This window comes from Rhinopithecus roxellana, chromosome 1 (genome assembly GCF_007565055.1).
Source record: "Rhinopithecus roxellana isolate Shanxi Qingling chromosome 1, ASM756505v1, whole genome shotgun sequence".
Taxonomy (NCBI): Eukaryota; Metazoa; Chordata; class Mammalia; order Primates; family Cercopithecidae; genus Rhinopithecus; species Rhinopithecus roxellana.
The window spans coordinates 196,534,698-196,556,887 of NC_044549.1; the positions used below are offsets into that span (position 1 = coordinate 196,534,698).

The 22,190-nt window shown below is 47.7% G+C and overlaps 1 protein-coding gene across 3 annotated transcripts in view; it reads left to right on the top strand.

Moving 5' to 3' along the window:
* Nucleotides 1-22,190, top strand: part of GASK1A (golgi associated kinase 1A) — an 80,039-nt gene that overhangs the window by 30,816 nt on the left and 27,033 nt on the right. The gene's annotated exons all lie outside the window — the stretch shown is intronic.

Here is a 22,190-nt window from a genome sequence, read left to right on the forward strand (position 1 = left end):
TAACAGAAACCACTCTGGTGAAGGAGGGAGTCTGAAAAGGTGAACTCATACTCAGATATTACCCAGCCAGAGCCTTCTTCCTGCTAGGCCATACTCTTCAGTAGAACCCTAATGCTTTCAAGGCTTTTCAACAAAGCGTACTTCTTGAGGCTTTCTCAAATCCCCGAATTTGAGAAACAACATTATAGCATTTTATGTTCTCCCATGAAATGCAATAGAATGGGCTGCAAGGGTTAAAATTTCAATTTCTATCACTGTTCTTGAAAAATAATTTTTACCTTGGCTGAAGCCTTTGCTGAAATGATTTTTTGAATTGCTTTTCTTATTTCATGAGGGTGGAGAATTCATTTGGATTATAGATTTCTGCAATCTCTAAGTCTGACATTCCTTTCTTTATTGCTTTAAAAGCTAATATTTTCTGGGTCTTGTCTCCCTGTATACCACTCACTCCCCACGCCCATCCCAACTGAGAACCATCATTTTCTAAGGCTTCTTTTGGTTTTTATTCCTTCCCCAGCACTAGCTATTGCCATTTGTTCACCAAGGAAGTTTCCATCACCTAATAAGATTACAATATCTCTGATATTATGCAATGGAAGCTAAGCAGCAGAACCTGGGCAGACAGCCATGGATGTGTGGCTGGCTTCTCCTACCGTATTTGCTTGAAGTAAATGAGATTCAAATCTGAGCCTCAGAGGAATTTCAAATTATACCCTGCCATGGACCTTTAGCCTCCTACCTCCCCCAGCTCCCCCGCTTTCCACCCTCCAACAAATCCATTAAGGTCAAATATCTATAGTGCTTTTAAGTGTTCAAAATAGTTTTCTTCAAATGTGCCAAGAGGGCATTTGCTTAGGCAGATTAAGAAATGGGCCGGGCGTGGTGACTCACACCTGTAACCCCAACACTTTGGGAGGCTGAGGTGGACAGATCATAAGGTCAGGAGATCGAGACCATCCTGGCCAACATGGTGAAACCCCATCTCTACTAAAAATACAAAAATTAGCTGGGTGTGGTGGCACGTGCCTGTAGTCCCAGCTACTTGTGAGGCTGAGGCAGGAGAATCACTTGAACCCGAGAGGCAGAGGTTGCAGTGGGCCAAGATTGTACCACTGCACTCCAGCCTGGCGACAGAGTGAGACTCCATCTCAAAAAAAAAAAAAAAAAAAAAAAAAAAAAAAAAAAAATGGTTAGGAGGAGATCACAAGAGATTTTTATGGCAAATAGGAACGTTTTTCTGTATGTAAGAATGCACTGTGTGGGCTGTCATTTACAAGGCAGGGCTGGCTTCTAGGATTTAGCACACACTGAATTGCAGCAAGTCAAGGCTGTGTGAAGCCATGGAAAATGGCTGTGTGAAGTCACAGAAAGGGATAATGTGAAGTCACAGGAAGAAGCAGAGTGAAGTCACAGGAAGAAGCAGTGTGAAGCAATAGAAAGGGGCTGGAAGATGTCATAAAAAGAAATTGTGTGAAGTCACAGGAAGGGGTTGTGTGAAGCCAGAGAAAGTGGCTGGGTGAAGCCAGAGAAAGAAGCTGTGTGAAGCCACAGGAGGGGGCTGCACAGCGTCAGTATGAAGTCACAGGAAGGGGCAGTGTGAAGCCACAGGAAGAGGCAGTGTGAAGTCAGGAAGGGGCTGTGTGAAGTCGCTGGAAGGGTAGTGTGAAGCCAAAGAAGGGGCTATGTGAAGTCACAGGAAGGGGTAGTGTGAAGCCAAATAAAAGGGCAGCGTGAAGTGACAGGAAGGGGCAGTGTGAAGACAAAGGAAGGGGTAGGGTGAAGTCACAGGAAGGGGCAGTATGAAGTCAAGGAAGGGGCTGTGTGAAGTCACAGGAAGGGGTAGTGTGAAGCCAAATAAAAGGGTAGTGTGAAGTCACAGGAAGGGGCAGTGTGGAGCCACAGGCAGGGGCTGTGTGAAGCCAAATAAAGGGGCCGTGTGAAGTCACAGGGGCAGTGTGAGGCCAAAGGAAGGGTCAGTGTGAGGCCACAGGAAGGGGCTGTGTGAAGTCACAGGAAGGGGCAGTATGGAGCCACAGGCAGGGGCTGTGTGGAGCCACAGGAAGGGGCAGAAGGAAGTCACAGGAAGAGACTGTGGGAAGCCACAGAAAGGGGCTGTTTGAAGCCACTGGAAGGGGCTTGTGAGGTCACAGGAAGGGGCAGTGTGAGGTCACAGGAAGGGGCTGTGTGAGGGCACAGGAAGTGGCTGTGTGAAGCCACAGGAAGGGGCAGTGTGAAGCCACAGGAAGGGGCTGTGTAAAGTCACAGGTAGGGGCAGTGTGAACTCACAGGAAGTGGCTCTGTTAAGCCACAGGAAGGGGCAGTGTGAAGCCACAGGAAGGCGCAGTGTGAAGTCACATGAAAGGGGCTGTGTGAGGCCATAGGAAGGGGCTGTGTGAGGTCACAGGAAGGGAAGTGGAAAGTCACATGAAGGGACTGTGTGAAGTCACAGAGGGGGCAGTGGAAGTCACAGGAAAGGGCAGTGTGAAGTCACAAGGAGGGGCAGTGTGGAGCCACAGGCAGGGAGGGGCTGTGTGAGACCACAGGAAGGAGCTGTGTGTAACCACAGGAAAGAGCAGTGTAAAGTCACAGGAAGGGGCAGGGCAGTGTGAAGTCATAGGGAGGGGCAGGGCAGTGTGAAGTCATAGGAAGGAGCAGTGGGGTCATAGGAAGGGGCTATGTGAAGTCAGAGAAAGGGTCTGTGTGAGGCCACAGGAAGAAGCAGTGTGAAGCCACAGGAAGGGGCTGTGTGAATCATAGGAAGAGGAAGTGTGAAGTCACAGAAGGGGCTTGGTGAAGCCATAGGAAGGGGCATGGGAAATCACAGGAATGGGCTGTGAGAAGTTGCAGGACGGGGCAGTGGAAAGTCACAGGAAGGGGTGTGTGAAGCCACTGGAAGGGGCAGGGTGAAGTCACACGAAGGGGCAGTATGAGGTCACAGGAAGGGGCTACGTGAAGTCACTGGAAGGGTCAGTGAGAAGTCACAGGGAGTGGCTGTAGGAAGTCACAGGAAGAGGCAGTGTGAAGCCACAGGAATGGGCAGTGTGAAATCACAGGTAGAGGTTATGTGAAGTCACAGGAAGGGGCAAAGTGAAGTCACAGGAAGGAGCTGTGTGAAGTCACAGGAAGGGGCTGTGTGAGGCCACAGGAATGGGCAGTAGGAAGCTACAAGAAGGTGCAGTGGGAAGTAACAGCAAGGGGCTGTGTCAAGTCACAGGAAGGGACTGTGTGAAGCCACAGGAAGGGGCAGTGGGTAGTCACAGGAACAGGCATTGTGAAGCCACAGGGAGAGGTATTGTGAAGCCAAAGAAGGGGCAGTGTGAAGCAACAGGAAGGGGCAGTGGGAAGTCACAGGAAGAAGTGTGAGGCCACTAGAATGTGTGGTGGGAAGTTACAGGAAGGTGTTGTGTGAAGTCACAGGAAAGGGCTGTGCGAAGGCACAGGACAGGGTAGTGACATCACAGGAAGGAACTTGGTGAAGCCACTGGATGGGGCTATGTGAAGTCACAGGAAGGGGCTGTATGAAGTCACATAAAGGGGCTAGATGAGGTCAGAGGAAGTGGCAGTGTGAGTTCACAGGCAGGGGCTTTGTGAAACCACAGGAAGGGGCAGTGGGAAGTCACAAGAAGTGGCTTTTGGAAGTCACAGGAAGAGGCAGTGTGAAGTCACAGGAAAGGGGAGTAGGAAATCACAGGAAGGGTAAAGTGAAGCCACAGGAAGCAGCAGTGTAAAGCCACAGGATGGGGCTTTGTGAAGTGACAGGAAGGGGCAGTGTGAAGTCACAGGAATAGGTTGTGTGAAGCCACAGGAAGGGGCAGTAGGAAGTCACAAGAAGGGGCTGTGTGAAGCCACAGGAAGGGGAAGTGTTAAACCACAGGAAGGCACAATGTGAAGTCACAGGAAGGGGCTGTGTGAAGCCACAGGCAGAGACAGTGAGAAGTCATGGGAAGAGGCAGTGCGAAGTCACAGGAAGGGGCAGTGTGAAGTCACAGAAGGGGCAGTGTGACGTCACAGGAAGAGGCAGTGTGAAGCCACAGGAAGGGCAGTATGAAGTCAAAAGGAGGGGCATTGTGGAGCCACAGGAAGGGGCATTGTAAAGTCACAGGAAGTGGCTGTGGGAAGTCACAGGAAGGGGCATTGGGAAGTCACAGGAAGTGGCTGTGGGAAGTCACAGGAAGGGGCTGAGGAAAGTCACAGGAAGTGGCTTTGTGAAGTCGCAATACGGGGCAGTGGGAAGTCAGAATGAGTGGCTGTGTGAAGCCACTGGAAGGGACTGTGTGAAGTCACAGGAAGTGGCAATGTGAGGTCACAGAAAGGGGCTGTGTGAAGCCATAGGTAGGGGCAGTGAGAAGTCACAGGAAGTGACCATGTGAAGTTACAGGAAGAGGCAGTATGAAGTAGGAAGGGGCAGTGTGAAGTCACAGGTAGGGTTCTGTGTGAAGCCACAGGAAGGGGCACTTTGATGTCACTGGAAGCAGTGGTGTGAAGCTACAGGAAAGGCCAAGGGGAAGTCACAGGAAGGGGCTGTGTGAAGCCAAAGGAAGGGACAGTGTGAAGTCACAGGAAGGGGTTGTTTGAAATCACAGAAGGGGCTGTTTGAAGTGGTGTGAAGTCACAGGAAGGGGCTGTTTGGGTGGTGTGAAGCCACTGGAAGGGGCTTGTGCAGTCACAGGAAGTGGCAGTTTGAGGTCATAGGAAGGGACTGTGTGAAACCACAGGAAGGGGCAGTGTGAAGTCACAGGAAGTGGCTGTGTTTAGCCGCAGGAAGGGGCAATGTGAAGCCACAGGAAGGCACATTCTGAAGTCACATGGAAGGGGCTGTGCATAGCCACAGTGTGAAGTCACAGGAAGGGGCTGTGTGAACTCACATGAAAGGCCAGTGGGAAGTCACAAGAAGGGGCTGTGTGAAGCCACAAGAAGGGGCAGTGTGAAGTCACAGGAAGGGGCAGGGTAAACTCAAGGAAATGGCTGTGTGAAGCCATAGGAAGGCATAGGAGGCCACAGGAAGGCAGAATGTGAAGCCAAAGGAAGGGGCTCTCTGAAGCTACAGGAAGGTGCAGGCTGAAGTCACAAGAAGGGGCTGTGTGAAGACACAGGAAAGGGCAGTTTGAAGCCATAGGGAAGTCACAGTGTGAAGTCACAGGAAGGGGCAGTGTGAAGTCACAGGAAGGGGCTCTGTGAAGGCACAGGAAGGGGCAGTGTGAAGTCACAGGAAGGAGCTGTGTGAAGGAATAGGAAGGGGCAGTGTGAAGTCACAAGAAGGGGTTGTGTGAAGTCACAGGAAGGAGGCTGTGTGAAGCCTCAGGAAGGGGCTGTGTGAAGCCACAGGCAGGGAGGGACTGTGTGAGGCCACAGGAAGGGGCAGTGGGAAGTCGCAGAAAGGGACAGGGCAGTGTGAAATAACAGGGAGGGGCAGTGTGAAGTCACAGGAAGGGGCTGTGTGAAGCCACAGGAAGGGGCAGTGGGAAGTCACAGAAAGAGTCAGGGTGGTGTGAAATAACAGGGAGGGGCAACATGACATCACAGGAAGGGGCAGTGGGAAGTCACAGGAAGGGGCAGTGGGAATTCACAGGAAGGGGCTGTGGGAAGCCACAGGAAAGAGCTGTGTGAAGCCTCTGTAAGGGGCTTGTGAGGTCACAGGAAGGGGCAGTGGGAGGTCATAGGAAGGGACTGTGAAGTGACAGGAAGGGGCATGAGAAGTCACAGGAAGGGGCTATGTGAAATCACAGGAAGGGAAGTGGGAAGTCACAGGAAGGGTGTGTGAGAAGTCACCGAAAGGGGCTGTGTGAAGCCACAGGAAGGGGCAGTGGGAAGTCACCGAAAGGGGCTGTGTGAAGCCACAGGGAGGGGCAGTGTGAAGTCACAGGTAGGGGCAGTGTGAAGCCACAGGCAGGGAGGTGCTGTGTGAGGCTACAGCAAGGGCCTGTGTGTAGCCACAGAAAGGGGCAGTGTGAAGTCACAGGAAGGGGCAGGGCAGTGTGAAGTCACAGGGAGAGGCAGGGCAGTGTGAAGCCACAGGAAGGGGCTGTGTGATGCCACAGGAAGGGGCACTATGAAGTCACAGGAAGAGGCAGTGCAAAACCACAGGGAGGGATAGTAGTGTGAAGCCAAAGGAAGGGGCAGTGTGAAGCCACAGGATGGGGCAGTGGGAAGTCACATGGAGGGGCAGTGTGAAGTCACAGGGAGGGGCTCTGTGAAGTCACAGAAAGGGGCTGTGTGAGGGCAGAAGAAGTGGCAGTGTGAGGTCACAGGAAGGAGCTGTGTGAAGCCATGGGAAGGGGCATAGGAAGTCACAGGAAGTGGTTGTGTGATGTCACAGGAAGAGGCAGTGTGAAGTCATAGGAAGGGGCAGTGTGAAGTCATAGGTAGAGGCTGTGTGAAGCCACAAGAAGGAGCAGTGTGAAGTCACAGGAAGGGGCTCTGATGACAGGGAAACAGGCTGTGTGAAGCCACAGGTAGGGGCAGTGTGAAGACGCTGGAAGTGGACCTGTGAAGACACAGGTAGAGGCTATGTGAAGCCACAGGAAGGAGCAGTGTGACGTGACAGGAAGGGCAGTGTAAAGTCACAGGAAGGGGCAGTGTGAAGCCACAGGAAGGGCTTGTGAGGCCACTGGAAGGGGTTTATGAAGCCCCAGGAAGGGGCTGTGTGAAGCCACTGGAAGGGGTTTGTGAAGCCCCAGGAAGGGGCTATGTGAAGCGTTAGGAAGGAGCTGTGTGAGGTCACAGGGAAGGGCTGTGTGAATCCACTGGAAGGGGCTGTGAGAGTTCACAGGAAGGGGCTGTGTGAGGCACAGGAAGGGGCTGTTTGAAGCCACTGGAATGGGCAGTGGGAAGTCACAGGAAGGGGCAGTGGGAAGCCACAGCAAGTGGCTGAGTGAAGTCATAGGAAGCAGCAGTGGGAAGTCACAGGAAGTGGCTGTGTGAAGTCACAGGAAGAGTCTGTGTGAAGTCACAGGAAGGGGCAGTGGAATGTCACAGGAATGGACTGTAGGAAATCATAGGAAGGGGTTGTGTGAAGCCACAGGAATGGGCAGTGGGAAGCCATTCCTGTGGGAAGGTGCAGTGTAAAGTCCCATGAAGGGGCTGTGTGAAGTCACAGGAAGGGGTTGTGTGAAGTCCCAGAAAGGGGCTGTGTGATTTCACAGGAAGGGTCTGTGTGAAGCCACTGGAAGGGGCTGTGTGAGGTCACAGGACAGGGCCATGTAAAGTCACAGGAAGTGTGTGAAGCCACAGGAAGGGGCATTGTGAAGTCACAGGAAGTGGCATTGTGAGGTCTCAGGAAGGGGCAGTGTGAAGTCACAGGGAGAAGCAGTGTGAAGTCACAGGAAGGGCCAGTGTTAGGTCACAGGAAGGGTAGTGTGAGGTCACAGGGAGGGACAGTGTGAAATCACAGGAATTGGCAGTCATAGGAAGGGGCAGTGAGAAGTCGCAGATAGAGGCAGTGGGAAGTCACAGGAAGGGGCAGTGTCAAGCCACAGGAAGTGGCTTTGTGAAGTCACAGGAACGGGCAGTGGGAAGTCACAGGGAGGAGTGTGAATTCATAGGAAGGAGCTGTGTGAAGTCACTGTGTGAAGTTACTGTGTGAGTTCACAGTAAGGAGCAGTGTGGGATCACAGAAGGGGCCATGTCAAGCTACAGGAAGGGGCAGTGTGAAGCCACAGGAAGGGGCAGTGTGAAGTCACAGAAAGAGGCAGTGTGAAGTCACAGGATGAGGCTGTGTGAAGTCACAAGAAGGGGCTGTGTGAAGCCACAGGAAGGAGCAGTGTGAAGTCACAGGATGGGGCTGTCTGAAGCCACAGGGAGGGGCAAGGGGAAGTCTCAGGGAGGGTCAGTGTGAAGTCACAGGAAGTGGCAGTGTGAAGTCACAGGAAGAGGCTGTGGGAAGTCACAGGAAGGGGCTGTGTGAAGCCACAGGAAGGGCCAGGGTGAAGCTACAGGAAGGAGCTGTGGGAAGTCATGGGAAGAGGTAGTGTTAAGCCACAGGAAGATTCAGTGTGATGTCACAGGAAGGGCTGTGTGAAGTCACTGGAAGCGGCTGTATGAAGTCACAGGAAAGGCTGTTTGAGGTCACAGGAAGTGGCTGTATTTAGTTAGATGGAAGGGCTGTGTGAAGTTACAGGAAGTTGTTAAACAAGACAGCAAAAATCACAGCAAAATCCCAGGTTTCTTCCCCGTGCTTAGCACCCCCCTATACTCACATCTTTATCCCAAGATTCTGGATTCTTCCCTCATCCTTGTGTGTGAAGTGAAAAGTACATGGACTATCAGAAAAATTTAAATCTTGCCTGCCACTAATCTGAATTTCTACCATTGTAATGTTATCATATTAGCACATATGTTGTAGGATTTTGAGAGTTCCTGGCGCATGGTATGTGCTCAGTAAGTGGTCATTTTTATTGGGATCTGCTGTAGTCACCTCACAAGTCAGATGTTTTCAATTTCCTGACTGACAGTCTGGAGAATTCTTGACATGGAACTGAGGCACCATCTGGTTCTGGAATGAGCAGGAAGCATAGAACCTGCCTGGTTTAGATATCAAGCCCTAGACTAATTGGAGGATAACAGATTATTGGTAAGCTGCTTCTGATACTACCTCTCAAATATTCCAGATTGGAGTGTATCAAGTGTGGTGGCATTTTTCTCATTGATATTCTTCTATTTCTCAAAGAATAAAGGAGGACAAGAGACATAACAAAGCTGTTTTCATTTTGAATGAAAAACATTTAGCCTGAAAACATTTTTATTTTTCCTTAATTTGTCCTGATACAAAAAGGTTGCAACCTGCCTTTGACTTCATTCAAGCCCACTTTATGGATGAACTGGTTAGTCCTGAACAGATAAGCCTCCTTTGACAGAAGGCCCACTCCTAAGACCTAGTGCAGTCTTTCGGAATTAGGGCTGGAGCAGGGGCTTTAGGTGGCAGCTTCTTCCTAGGGTGGCACAGCAACTAGGTCAGCTAGCTCTGAAGCCAGACTGCCTGGGTTCGTGTCCTGGTGCTGCCCTTGCCAGCAGTGTGAACCTTTGACCTCTCTGTTTCTTTATGTGTTGTTTTCCTCACCTGTAAAATAAAGATGATAACAGTAGTATATACCTCATAAGACGGGCATGAGGATTAAATTATAAGTAAGGTTTTCAAGCAGTCTCAGACATGTAGCAAATGGTGAATCAATGTTAGTTATCATTCCTTTGGTTTTCTTTTTTTCCTGGAATTGGCTGAGCCAGAAATTATAGGGGTAAAAGTCCACTCTTGTCTTGAAGTTGCTGATGTGTAAGGAAAAATCAAAGTCCTCTGATGGAGCTGAGCAAGGGAGCCTGGCCTGGTGGTAGCTTTGGAGACAGGATGCCTGTTATTCTGCCCACAGTAGAGCAAACAGCCCAGTCTCCCAGGACCCAGCAGATCCGACTGGAGAGGGATGTTGTGTCTGTTGCCTTTGCCCCAGAGGCTGGTTCAGCTCTCCCTGCCTGGGGTCTGACTTTGGGAAGTCAAGGAAAGCGGGGTTGCCTGCTGAGTTCCTCCCAGGGCTGGGACTTGTGGTTTTAATCCAGCCCTCTGAAAGTCTGCTCATATATTCCCTTTCACCCCAGCCATAGTTTTGTTATGACAAACTGCACTTTAAGAAATGGAACAGAAACTCCAAATTCCCGAATTTTTGCCAGTTTAACTCAGAGCTTAAGTAGTGATGAATCAGACAGGGTGGCTGTTTAGAAGGGGGCAAAGGTCGGGGAACAGAAACTAAGGGGTTGTCACACCTTTAGTGATGACTCCAGAGTTAGACCCAAATTCAATTTTTAACACACACACACACACATGCACACACACACACACTATCACATAGTTCCCTCTACCCCTTCTCCCACCCAGAAAACTCTTAAAAAACACTTTACAAGGGCTTTGTGATTTTTTCTCTTTGGGTGGGGAGAAGAGCATGTGATCTGTCTTCTCCCCATCTTCCCTGCCCAACATGTTATCCATTGTCCATGGCAGTTTGGTGGAGGACCAGATTTTTGTCATCCTTTTTTGATATCTGGTAGTTGAGGAAAGATAACTTAGCCTCTGTCTCTGCCAGCTGGTCCTTGTGCAGTCAGCCAACTCTAGTCATATTTGTAAGCAGTGGAGGTGTCAGGGTGTAGAGTGGTGCAGGGCGTAGAGGCAATCTGGGGAGTGGTGATCTAGTGCCAGACTGTCAGGCAAGATCCTGACTGGATTTCCCCAAAGAAGAGCTTTCGTTTCCCTACAAAATGAGGGAAAATCTCCTGCTGCCTATTACAGTACAAACTATAAACTATAAGTTCAGTCCTTTCCTCCAAGTGTCCCTGTTTTTCAAGCTGTCTCTGGGCAAAGTTCACTTGTACTACACGTTTTCAGAAAAGTCCTTCTTAAAAGACCTCCATTTGACAGAAGCCTCCCTCCATACTATCTTACTGGGGAAACTGGTTCAAGAGATATATCTGTGACTGTGTTGCACCATCATCCTCATCACAGCCTGAGCCCCATTTGTAGAGACAGCACCACACTCTTGTTAACTGAGGGAGGGGTGCTAGGTTTCATTGCTAACCTGCCTGCCTGTTATCTGACCAGGGGCACACATTGAGCCCTAGAGATGCCACCAAAAGGTGTGTATTAGTTGGGTTTTGCTGTAATAATGCTGCATAACCAATAGCCTCAAAGTCTCAATAGCTAACCAAAACATATGCCTGTATTTTGGTAATAGGAGTTGGGTAGGCTGGGCCCATTGAGCATGGCTGGGTTGGTTCCAGGCTGGAGGTTGAGTTCAGGTTTGCTCCAGGTGCTTCACCTGGGGCAAGCTCTTCTCATCATGAGGACAGATTTGCAAGGAGGCAAGCCAAACCACAAAAGCACATTTAAAGCCTCCCATAGGACATGGTATATGTTATGTCCACTCACATCCTGGTAGCAAAAGCAAGTCACATGGCCAAGGTCAAAGAAAGTAGGCAGGGAAGTAGACTGCATCTGCAGTGCAACCATGGTAAGGTGGGGAAGAAGGAAGAATTGTAAACAAATAATGCCATTAAGGACACTGCCCTTGATGGTTAGAACTTCATGGTTGAGAGGTGAACTTTCCGGTTGAGAGCTGTTTCCACCCTTATGGAGGCAATGGCAGGGAGTTTGGTAGTGGCTCCTGTCCCCTGCCCCGCATAGTTCCCCAGCTTCTCAGTGGGCTGGGATCCTTCAGGCAGAACTCTCCTGGTTTCCCTTCCCTCAATTGCTAGGCAGCCCCAACTCCATTCTTGTCAGAATCTCAGTCTTCTCCTTTAACTCCCTGACATACTTCCCTTCTGGCTCCCACCCTTTCCCTTCTCACCTTCCCACGTGATTTTAAAAGGTCAAGAAATTCTTTCTTGTTCCATCCTGGTTATCTTTGGAGGCAGCTTCAGCAGACAGTGAGAACTTTCTCACTACCCAAGTGGCCTCCTCCTGGCTGACGCTTGTGGTTTTACAATGAAAGAGCTTCTCTTTCTGTCTCTACCTTCCGTTATGTTCCCAAATATCCCCGTTTTTACTCTGATTTTACAATGAGCCAAAACCCAGGAAGAGAAGTGTTTTCAGACCCCAGAAAGGTAGACTGTATCCAGAAGTGGGGACAGAAAATTCCGGATCCCACAACTCACATAAATATACCCAACCATGTAGTGGGCTTTTACATACTTCGACTCGTTTATTTATTGTGCCAACTCCTGGAGGGAGAAGATATCTCATTCTCCCCATTTTACAGCTGAGGAAACAGAGCAGAAAGGTTGTGTGACTTGCCTATTGCAACACAGCTCAGAAGAGCAGAAGCAGAACTCAGAGGTGTCTTCCACAAAACCTGTGTGTCTATTTATCTGGCTATCCCCCTGTTTTCACTGCTCCTCCTCTGCAACTGTCGGTGGATGGGACTGTTAAGCCCGTGGGCATCTTCTCTGAGGAATTAAGGATGGGTATTTGTGAAGGGGTGGGAGGTAGGGGCTTGACAGGGAAGGAGAAAGAGGGTAGCTGTAGAATCAGACAGTGAAGGTAACTCCATTTCTCTTTCCCTTCTGCCATGATCATTGCAGGGCAGAAGAGACAGGGTGTGTTACTTGGATGGTCAGAATTGAGGGGAGGAGGTGGGCCCCCCCACCCCCTCCGGCATGTCTGCAGTGACAGGGTCAGTTTGGGTCTCACTGGCAAACTTTGTAGTAGATTCTGCATCATTTCCCTTTATGTTTTCTCTAATGTACTCTTTATTCTTCAGCTGAATATTTCTCTTCAGATGATGTTTTCTTTCAGTCTGATCAAAGCTGCTTTTCTTTTCCCAAAACTTTACTTGGGTGGCCCTGCCTGGGACATCTGCTCATGGTCATTTCAAACTTTTCTTTCTGCACAACTGCCAACTTTCCCCACGTTTTGTGAAGCCAAGTGAGGCTGAAAGAAGGATCAAAACAGCCTGTCTTCTTGAAACATTTTTAAAAGATGATTTATTTTTCCCTAGTGGTATCCAATACTTTGAGAATACAGATTAGGAATTCAACACATTTTTCATTGTAGAAGAAAAAAAAAAAACAAACCCAAGCCAACTTGTCCATGGCCATTTTCCTTTTTAGTGTTACTTTAAAATGTTGGTTTTCTTGCCAGCTATATGGCCCTGGGCAAACATTGGCACTCTGGACCTTTCTGTTTTCTCAGTTGTAAAATAGGAATTTTATAATTCCCATTTCTCTAGGTTGTTGTGAGGATTAAAGGAGAAAGTAACTTATATATGATGAAAGGGTAAGGGCAATAAGAAGAAGTTGGACCCAACAACTTCCTCTTTTGGCGGCATCTCCTCTATAGAAATGTTTACATTCTTTCCAAGAGCTGCATTTATTGGATATTCACTGCAATATTGTTTGTTATAATAAAAAACTGGAGATGATCTAAGTATCTTCTGTTGAAGGATGGGTAAAGAAATCATGGCACATTTCCGCTGTAAAATATTATGCAGCAGTTAAAAAGAGTAAAGTACCTCTATATGGATAGATATGGAAAAAGCTTCAGGGCCTCTTATGTCAATCAAAGCAAGTGGTGGCATAGTCATTTCCTCTATGCTGAAAATAATTACCACGTGTAATAGGCTGAAAAATTATCCCCAAATGCTGTGTGTGTTACCTCATTTAGAAAAAGGACCTTTGCAGATCTGATTTAGGATTTTCAGATGGGGAACTTATCCTGAATTACCCAGGTGGACCCTAAATGCCATCACAAATATGCATATAAGGAAGAGACAGAGGGAGATTTGACACAAACAAAAGAAGAGACCGTGGAGGCGGAGACTGCAGTGATGTGACTACAAGACAAGGAATGCTGACAGCTACCAAAAGCTGGAAGAGGCAAGGTATAGATTTTCCCATAGAGCCTTTGGAGGTAGCACGGCTCTGCTAACACCTTGATTTTGACCCAGTGAAAATGATGTGGAACTTCTGGCCTCCAGAACTGTGAGAGAATACATTTATGTTGTTTTAAGCCAGCAAGTCAGTGGTAATCTGTTATGGCAGCTACAGGAAACTAATACACTGTGACATATGCATATATTATAATGCAAAGAAAAGCAACAGCCTGAGAAGATGCACACCCTAATTGCTAACTGTGGCTTCCTCTGGGGAGGGGAAGGAGATGTTCGATTTTGCCCTGATTTATTTGGTATTACATGGGTTTTTAACAGTGCATATCTACGCATGTAGTACCTGTGTGTTTTTTAAAATAGCAACAGAGACCAAATTAAAAACATATCTAATTGGGACAGAAATTTAGGATCTCACTTCAGAAAAATCATCAGATAAAGGTATCTTAGGGGGTGACAAGGCATCATTTGTTTTATAGAAAAGAGGCTCAGTCCTATTGAGCACCCTTAGTTGCAACCATATTGAATGCCTCTCAAAAGGGAGGTTGGCTTATATACCCACTGACTTTTGTCCCCTGTTGGTTGAGGGCTGTCACCAGAGGTGTTAATTTCCCCTGAGCTTCCTGGCACAGCAGGCAAGAAAGCAGGAGCGATCAGGTCCTTGAGGTGGGGACTGGCAGTGCACAGGAGATTGTCTGCTGTGGGGGCAGCTGGAGTCAACTGGGGGCCACGGCGACATAACACGGGTGTGTTCACTATATTCTCTTATTTTCTGGTTTTTTGATGCTCTGGTGTCTGGTGCCTTATGGACTCAGGGAAGGACTGTGCCTCCCAGGGTTAGCTAATTCTTAAGAAGAGAGAGTAATCAAATGGCCTGTGAGCATACCATTCGTGTGCAAACCAACCAGTTCTGAGTCTATATCACCCATCTTCTTTTATCAGGTTTCTGTCTGTATTCTGCCCTATCACCTATAGCCTAGAGTCTGCTGAAACTATTCAATTTCAGTTTGCTTCACTTTCCTTGCTCATTCTGTACTGTGAAAACCACAGTAAAGGCTTCTGCTGCATTTGATGTCTCAATTTGCCTGCCCATCTCAGCTCCTGTGGCCCTGTGTGGCCCTGTGTGGCATGCCGCACCTCCTGTTTCTAGTGGATTGTGAATGTAACAAAAATTTATTTCATGGCAATTATTTTTGTGTCTGTATGTCTTACCATACCGGCTTGAAACAAATTCTGTGTACATTTTAAAATAATGGAGCACAAAACACATCTGCTGTGTTGGGTCGTGGGTGGGGGTGGCTGGCATTCCAAACAGAAAAGAGCCCTGGAGATTGGAGGAGCCCTCCTCACCAGCAGACTTGCAGTGCCACAGGCCAGGCAACAGTGTTTCCACCTCCCTGATAACCCCTCTTATCTGACAGCTCATTTTGCAGAGAGCTTCTCACGTGCCAGGCACTGTGATAGTCTGGAGATGCAATTGTGAGCCCGTGTCCTGCCTGCATGGATCAGCCCATCCATTGAGAGACAGACATTAAATGATCAAATCCAGTACAGAGTGAAAAGGGGTGTGCTTGGGGAGGAACGGTGTGTTACGGGAGCACATGGTGAGGGCATCCAATTCATTGAGGAGTCTCAGGGGAAGCCTTCCTGGGGGAGGTGGTGTCTAAGCTGAGACCTGAGCAATGGAAACAGGAGGAGGGGTCTATTCCAGGCAGAAGGATCAACACATATAAAGGTCTGGAGACAGAGTGGGTCTGGCACTGTCCAGAATTGAAAGAAGTTTGGTATGGCTAGAGCCCTTCTGGCATTTAGATCTTCTCTAAAGAGATTTTGAAGGGTGTGATCCAGTTTGTGGCAAGTGGCCTGCAGAGGAGCAGGAGTGGGAGCCAAGGGAGCGGTTGCAGGTGTCCTGGTAAAGAAGAGGGCACCTGGGCTCAGTCACAGAGGGTCTAATGAGAAATGGACTGGTTCAAGAGCTGTTTAGGGGAAAAAATTGGCAAGATTTAGATGTCTGGGGCAGAGGAAAGGTGGAATGAAGGTCAGGCCCAGATTTCTGGCTTGGGTATCTGGGTGGACAGTGCTACCTTTTAGCCAGATTTTAAACAGAAGGAGGGGCATCCATAGGAGAGGGGATGAGATGGTGCATAAATTATAAAGTGGAAAACTGCTAGGTGACCCTGTGGTCCCTCCCTCTCCCCTTGACTCTTAGAAGTCTAACTGGGATAGGTGGATCACCTTACTTCCTGGTCCATGTCACTCCAAAGGGCTTCAAGGGTGGTCTTTCCAGAAGAATGTTGCTAAGTGATCAGCCTGGAGGCTGCACTCAATTCACACAAAGCTGGTGAATAGATCTTGTGGAAATGTGCAGCAGGAGCAAAATCCTTGGAATTCTCAGGGCTGTTTGGGTGCTGTGTTTCCCAAGCACGGAAGTTGGAAAAAGGTCATTGCTCTGAGGGCCGATTAGTCACTACATTCAGTAAGGGCGCACTCCTTTCTTTTTAAAAATGTGCTATTGAGGACTGCTGGTATAAACACGGCAGCATAAACTCTGCATCCTCACCTTATCCTGGAAACTAGCAGAAAGCAACAAAGAAGATAGAAGACAAAATGCAAATTCCTTTTTCAGCTAAATTAGGAGGCAGTCACCAAAATACTTGGGAACAGCGTAAGCAGCAGCCAGTTTCATGCAGGTGCAGTGTTGGAGGAAGTGAGAAAGAGTGGAAGAGGGAGCCCAAGTTGGCAGATCTCAGAAAGCACCAATGAAATATACCTGAAGGTGAGTGACACGCCTGAGGAGCAGAATCATCATCCCCCACTTGTCTGCAAAAGAGGGTGTGGAAATGGGATGGGGTAAGTTTAGTGGCTCAGAGGATCCAGCTGGACAGTTGGGATTAGAAAAGCAGAGGACACTGTGATACATAAAGAGCCATGCTAACAAGCCATATTTCAGGATGCAGCCTGGCCATGGGGTAGATGAGAAGAAGAGAGTATCTGCACTATGAAAACCAGATGATTTCAAATTCCACCAGAATTTGAAAGGAACTTCTTTCAATTGACTGGTCCAACTCATACAATAAAAAGAGTTCAGCAGCTATACAGAGACACTGTGAGAAAAAAGGAAACAAAGAACAGTAATGTTTCTTAACAGATGAGGGCTGGTCACCTGAAAATGTTACCCGGAAACAGTGGAATTTTGAGCAATCTTATCACAGTGAATTTTTAAAACTTAAAATACCCTCTGTGAATAAATACCACAAAGCAGAAATGCAAGAACTCAAGAAAAAATGGTAAGATGGAAAGATGTGAAATATGAGTTGGAAAGAAGTAGGGAAAAGTGGAAAATAACGGAAAGAGTGAATAAATATTAGATAAAACACAATAAGTCAGAGTATAAAAACAAGAACAGTGAACAAAATGAAATGAAAATGTTTGAAAGGATTAAAGAGAAGGTAAGAAACATATAAGGAAGATAAAGGAGAGCCACCATGTACATAATTGAAGAGCCTAAAGAAAAAAGTAAAAATAAAGTCATGGAATGAAAAAATATTTAATATTTAGTTCAAGAAAATTCTGATGAAATAAAAAGACTTGTGTTTATCTTTTCTAATAGGGCATACTGCATGCCAAGAAAAGCTGACCTGAAACAGTCAACACAGATCTTAGGAATGTTACTGGATATTAAAGAAAAAGAAAGAATTCTTAGGGCAGCCAAGCAGGGTAAAAAATCAGTTTAATCTTAGATTTCCCTTACCGTTACAAAACAGTGGAGCAGAACCCATAAGCTGTTCAAAGAAAGAAACTGTGAGCCAAGTATTTTCTATCTAAGCAACTTGACTTCACGTACGAATGCTGTAGAAAACAGTTTGAACGTGCAAGAAATCAGAGAATATTGTTCCCATGTGAACTTCAGTCAACCAAGAAATAATGGGAAACTGGGGCCAAGGGGACAGGAGTGTACATAGAATATATTTAACTGAATAACTAAGACCTGAATAAATGTGGGTATTAGAGTGATGGAATTGAATGTATATGCTTCCTATTGTACCAATGCAGAAATGACACAAATATAAACAATTGGAAGGGGGATGAAGGCAAAAGTGGGAGAAAGAAGTAATATGCTGTTTACTTCATTAATAATAGCAGAGAACTAAAGAATATCATTTAAAGCTGAGAAATATTAGAAATGTAAACATATTTAATTGTACAAAGATAAACATTAAAAAAGGTAATACTAGTAATGAAAATTGATTGGTAGAGGAAAGAGAGGGGGAGGAGGGGGAAGAGGAAATAATTTTAATATTGTTCTTTTTAGGGGATTAAGAGCTACAGTCTAAAGAACCAGACAACTAAGGGCATATAATAATAAAGGTAATAATTAGGACCCAAATCAAAATGTCCTAAATATTATAAGAAATATACACCAAAAGACAAAGTCACAGTAACTGAAGAGAAAACATAGTATAAGACTTCAAATATTGGGCCGGGCGTGGTGGCTCAAGCCTGTAATCCCAGCACTTTGGGAGGCCGAGACAGGCGGATCACGAGGTCAGGAGATCGAGACCATCCTGGCTAACACGGTGAAACCTCGTCTCTACTAAAAGAATACAAAAAACTAGCCGGGCGACGTAGCGGGCGCCTGTAGTCCCAGCTCCTCGGGAGGCTGAGGCAGGAGAATGGCGTAAACCAGGGAGGCGGAGCTTGCAGTGAGCTGAGATCCGGCCACTGCACTCCAGCCTGGGCGGCAGAGCAAGTCTCAAAAAAAAAAAAAAAAAAAAAAAAAAAAAGACTTCAAATATTATAAATATTGTTGATGAGAAGGTCAAACTATAAAATATTAAAGAGATTTGTTCTGAGCCAAATATGAGTGACCAGTGGCCTGTGACACAGCCTTCAGGAGATCTTCAGAACAGGGGATCAGACTACAACTGGGTTTTATACATTTTAGGGAGACATAAGACATCAATCAATACATTTAAGATGTACATTGCTTTGGTCCAGAAAGGAAGGACAACTGGAAGCAGGGGTTCCTAGGTCATAGGTAGATTCAAAGATTTTCTGATTGGTAATTGAAAGAGTTAAGTTATTGTCTAAAGACTTAGAATCAATAGAAAGGACTGTCTGGGTTAAGATAGGGGCTTGTGGAGACCAAGGTTTTATCATGCAGATAAAAGCTTCTAGGTAGCTGGCTTGAGGGAATAGATTGTAAATGTTTCTTATCAGACATAAAGAGGCTGTTCTGTCAGTCTTAAGGTCTGTGTTGATGTCAATGCTGGTCAACTGGGCCTAAATTTCAAAGGGGATAAGGGTATAATGAGGCATGTCTGGCTTCCTCTTCCGATGATGGCCTCAACCAGTTTTTCAGGTTAACTTTGGAAGGCCCTTGGCCAAAAGGAGGGGTCCGTTCAGATGGTAAGGGGGCTTAGAATTTTATTTTGAGTTTACAATACAGAAAATATACCACAAAATATTACAACAGAACTAAGACTAAACATGTATGGCATATCAAGTAATATAAATTAGCTAAACCCGCCATAAAGAACACAGAGCTCCCTTGGTGGAAGTGTATGTGGGTGTGGGTGGCGGTGGCAAATGCAGAGCACACAGAGTCATCTCCTAACCCCCCACCCCATGGTAGAACATGAAGGAAGCCCCAGAGCAAGTTTAAGAACCATTGTTCTGTCCCATCTCTGGTAAGCCGGAGAGAGATTCCAGATGCAATCCAGGTTTGGGGAGCAAAGGTTGTCTAGAGGACCACACAACTGACAAGGAAAATATTCTCTAGGCTTTGTCTCCCTGCCCTGTGGTCCTGGAGGCCCTGGCTGAAGTGAGGGGGATATCAGAAGCATGACTTCACCTGATTTCCCCACTGTTTATTTAGCTTGCTGGTCCCCACCCCACCCCTCCTTAAGCAAGGTGTCCAAGCAGGGCTTTGTGGCCCTGGGACATAGACTCACCTGCTGGCTTCACAGAAGCATGAATGCATGGGGTGTCAGGTGATGGGGAAAGATATTTTAGCACGTGGGTGCCAGAGGCCAGAGGGGTTTTCTCTACTGTCTCCTCCCCTCCACCTGTGGGGGAGGGAAGGTTAGCTTAATTGGTCCCTCCAGCAGCAACTTCAGGTAGATGGAAAGTGTCCATTGGCCCTGAGTCACCCTGTATTGGCGTGTCCCGCTGAGTCTTGGGGGATCAGTTCAGAGCTGCAAGGGAGGCTTTGGTTATCATGGTCTTACTGTTCAGGCCAAGGTGGGTGATTGGGTCTCCCAGTGGTGACTGGGCAGGGGCAGAAAACCCTCATCTCAACCCTTTTCTCTGAAAGCCACCCTTAAGGGCCTACATTGACTTACTGGGCAATGGTGGTGTGTGGGTCCTCTTGTGCAGCTTTATTCTGCTACAGGTGCTTGTCATGGACAGGAGGAGGTTCAGGGGAGCCCACAGCTGAGTCAGTTCACCTCCACTGTCCACCAAGAGTTAGCATCACTGGGTATTGGGGGAAGTGAGACCTCAAAGGCTATTTCATCCAACCCAACCCCTTGTAGATGAGGAAGCTGGTCCAGAGAGTGGGTAAAGGTGGCCCCACAGACTGCAGCCTGCTGACTCCTGTCCAGCGTTCCTTCCACCACCACACACTGGCTTCCTGTGGCTGAGGTGTTTGGCAAAAGTGGGGCCAAGAGACATCAGTGCACCATTCATTGAGGCACTAAGAGGGAGATGCTGGCCTCATGTCCAGGAGGCAGAAGGGGTTAGGACAGGGAGAGAACCAGTGTGGAGGAACTGGAGGTAGGAGGCAGCCATGGGCACTTTTTAAGGCTGGGTTGTAACTGAGATTTCCCACTTCCCCTTCCTTTTGATTATTATCTGATGTTCACGGTGCTGAGAAATGTTTTGGTTCCTGCAGAAACTGTCACTGACTTAGAAGGGACTGAAAATACAGACAAATTAGGAAATTCATGAGGGGCGACATTCCTCCAGGCCATGTGGTTGGAAGGAAGGGGAAGGTCAAATGGGTACTGAAGGAGGAAAGGCTCTTTTGTGATTTTTTTTTTTTTTTTGAGATGGAGTTTTGCTGCTGTCACCCAGGCTGGAGTGCAATGGTGTGATTTTGGCTCACTACAACATTCACCTCCCGGGTTCAAGCGGTTCTCCTGCCAGGTTCAAGTGATTCTCCCGAGTAGCTAGGATTACAGGCACGCACTACCACACCCAGCTACTTTTTGTATTTTTAGTAGAGACAGAGTTTCACCATGTTGGCCAGGCTCGTCTCAAACTCCTGACCTCAAGTGATCCACCCACCTCAGCCTCCCAAAGTGCTGGGATTACAGGCGTGAGCCACCGCGCCTGGCCAGGAAATGCTCTTTTAATTGTAGAGGAAAGAGAACTCAGGGATGATCTGAATTAGGCCTTTTTGGCTGCATGTAGCAGGAGTACCCATGACCCACAGCTCAAGTGTAGAGGGAGAATGGGTACGTGGATGCTGCTCAGTCCCGAAGAGCCCCAGGCAGTGGCTACTGCTGTTCCTGGGCCAGGCTCAGAACTGGAACCGCGGCTCAGAACTGGAACCGCAGCGCAGAAAGCTGGGCAAGGCTCTTCCTCCTATTTTCATCTCTGGTTTGTCTATGCAATTATTTCCTTCTCTCTCCCTGCAGACTGGCTCTCAACAGAGTATGGCCCACTGCTGTCATCTCTGGCTGGGTGCCAATGGGCCCCTGCTCTCTATTTCATGAGCAGGACAAGTCAGCCTTGCTGATTTATCACAAGCCCATGCTCCCAGGGCTGGGTTGGGGGTGAGGATCTGTTGGTCCAGCATGGGTCAGGATCCAGGATGGCCCCATCAGCTTAGGTCATGGATTGGGGTCCCTGGATAGATATGGCTTGGGTGGATTGTAGGGGATAGAGGTGGCACTTTTGAGAGAAAGCAGGAGGCTGCTGCTGATGGACTTCACCCACATGTCCACTACAGATCCCAGATAATCCTCTTTTGACACCCACAAGGGAGCTTCTCAGAAGAGCAAGCACATGCAGGGAAAAAAGTGGAATCTGGTTTGTTTTGTGGGTGTTGTTTCTTTGACATCTTTATAATTCTGTTTACCTGTGTGCCTTTTCTGTGCATTCCAGCCAATTGCCTCACACTGCATATAGTATCAAAAATCTCTAAGGAATATCTCATGGATTTAATAAGTAAACTTAATTTGGGGAGTTTTTTTTGTGATTTGGACTAGATTTTCCATGCATTTTGTCAGTCACATATCTGTTGAATTCCATTATGTACCAGGGCTCTGCCTGTAGGTCTGTCACGTAAAGGCTCGCAGGTACAGAGACTCCCAGCTGCAGGCTTGCACTGCTCCAGACACCGTGTTCCTTCCCTCTTGTGGCTCATGATGCCCTAGAGCAGTGGCTCTCAAGCTTAAGCCTGCATCAGATTTACCCAGAGAACTTCTTAAAACACAGGCTGCCCAGCCCCTGTTTCTGATTCAGTAGTTCTGGGGTGGGGCCCTGAGAATTTGCATTTCTAACAAGTTCCCAGGTGATACTGATACTGCTGGTCCAAGGACTACGTGTTAAGAAATCACTGCCCCTAGGGTGTGTCCTTGCTAACATGTGCAGAGCTGTTGCTGCCACATCTGTGTGCAACCAGCAAGGATGGCGAAAGAGAAAGGCCAGGGCGGCCAACTTCCTTTTAAGCATGTGGGGCTAGCAAAAGTGGTTGGCTGTCATGACATAGTCAGAGACTTGGTCATGTGGTCACACCCTGTTGCTAAGGAGGCTGGCAAAGTCATCTCTGACTGGGTTTCCATGTGCCTGGAAAAGGGTAAGGGCATGTATGTGGGGACATCA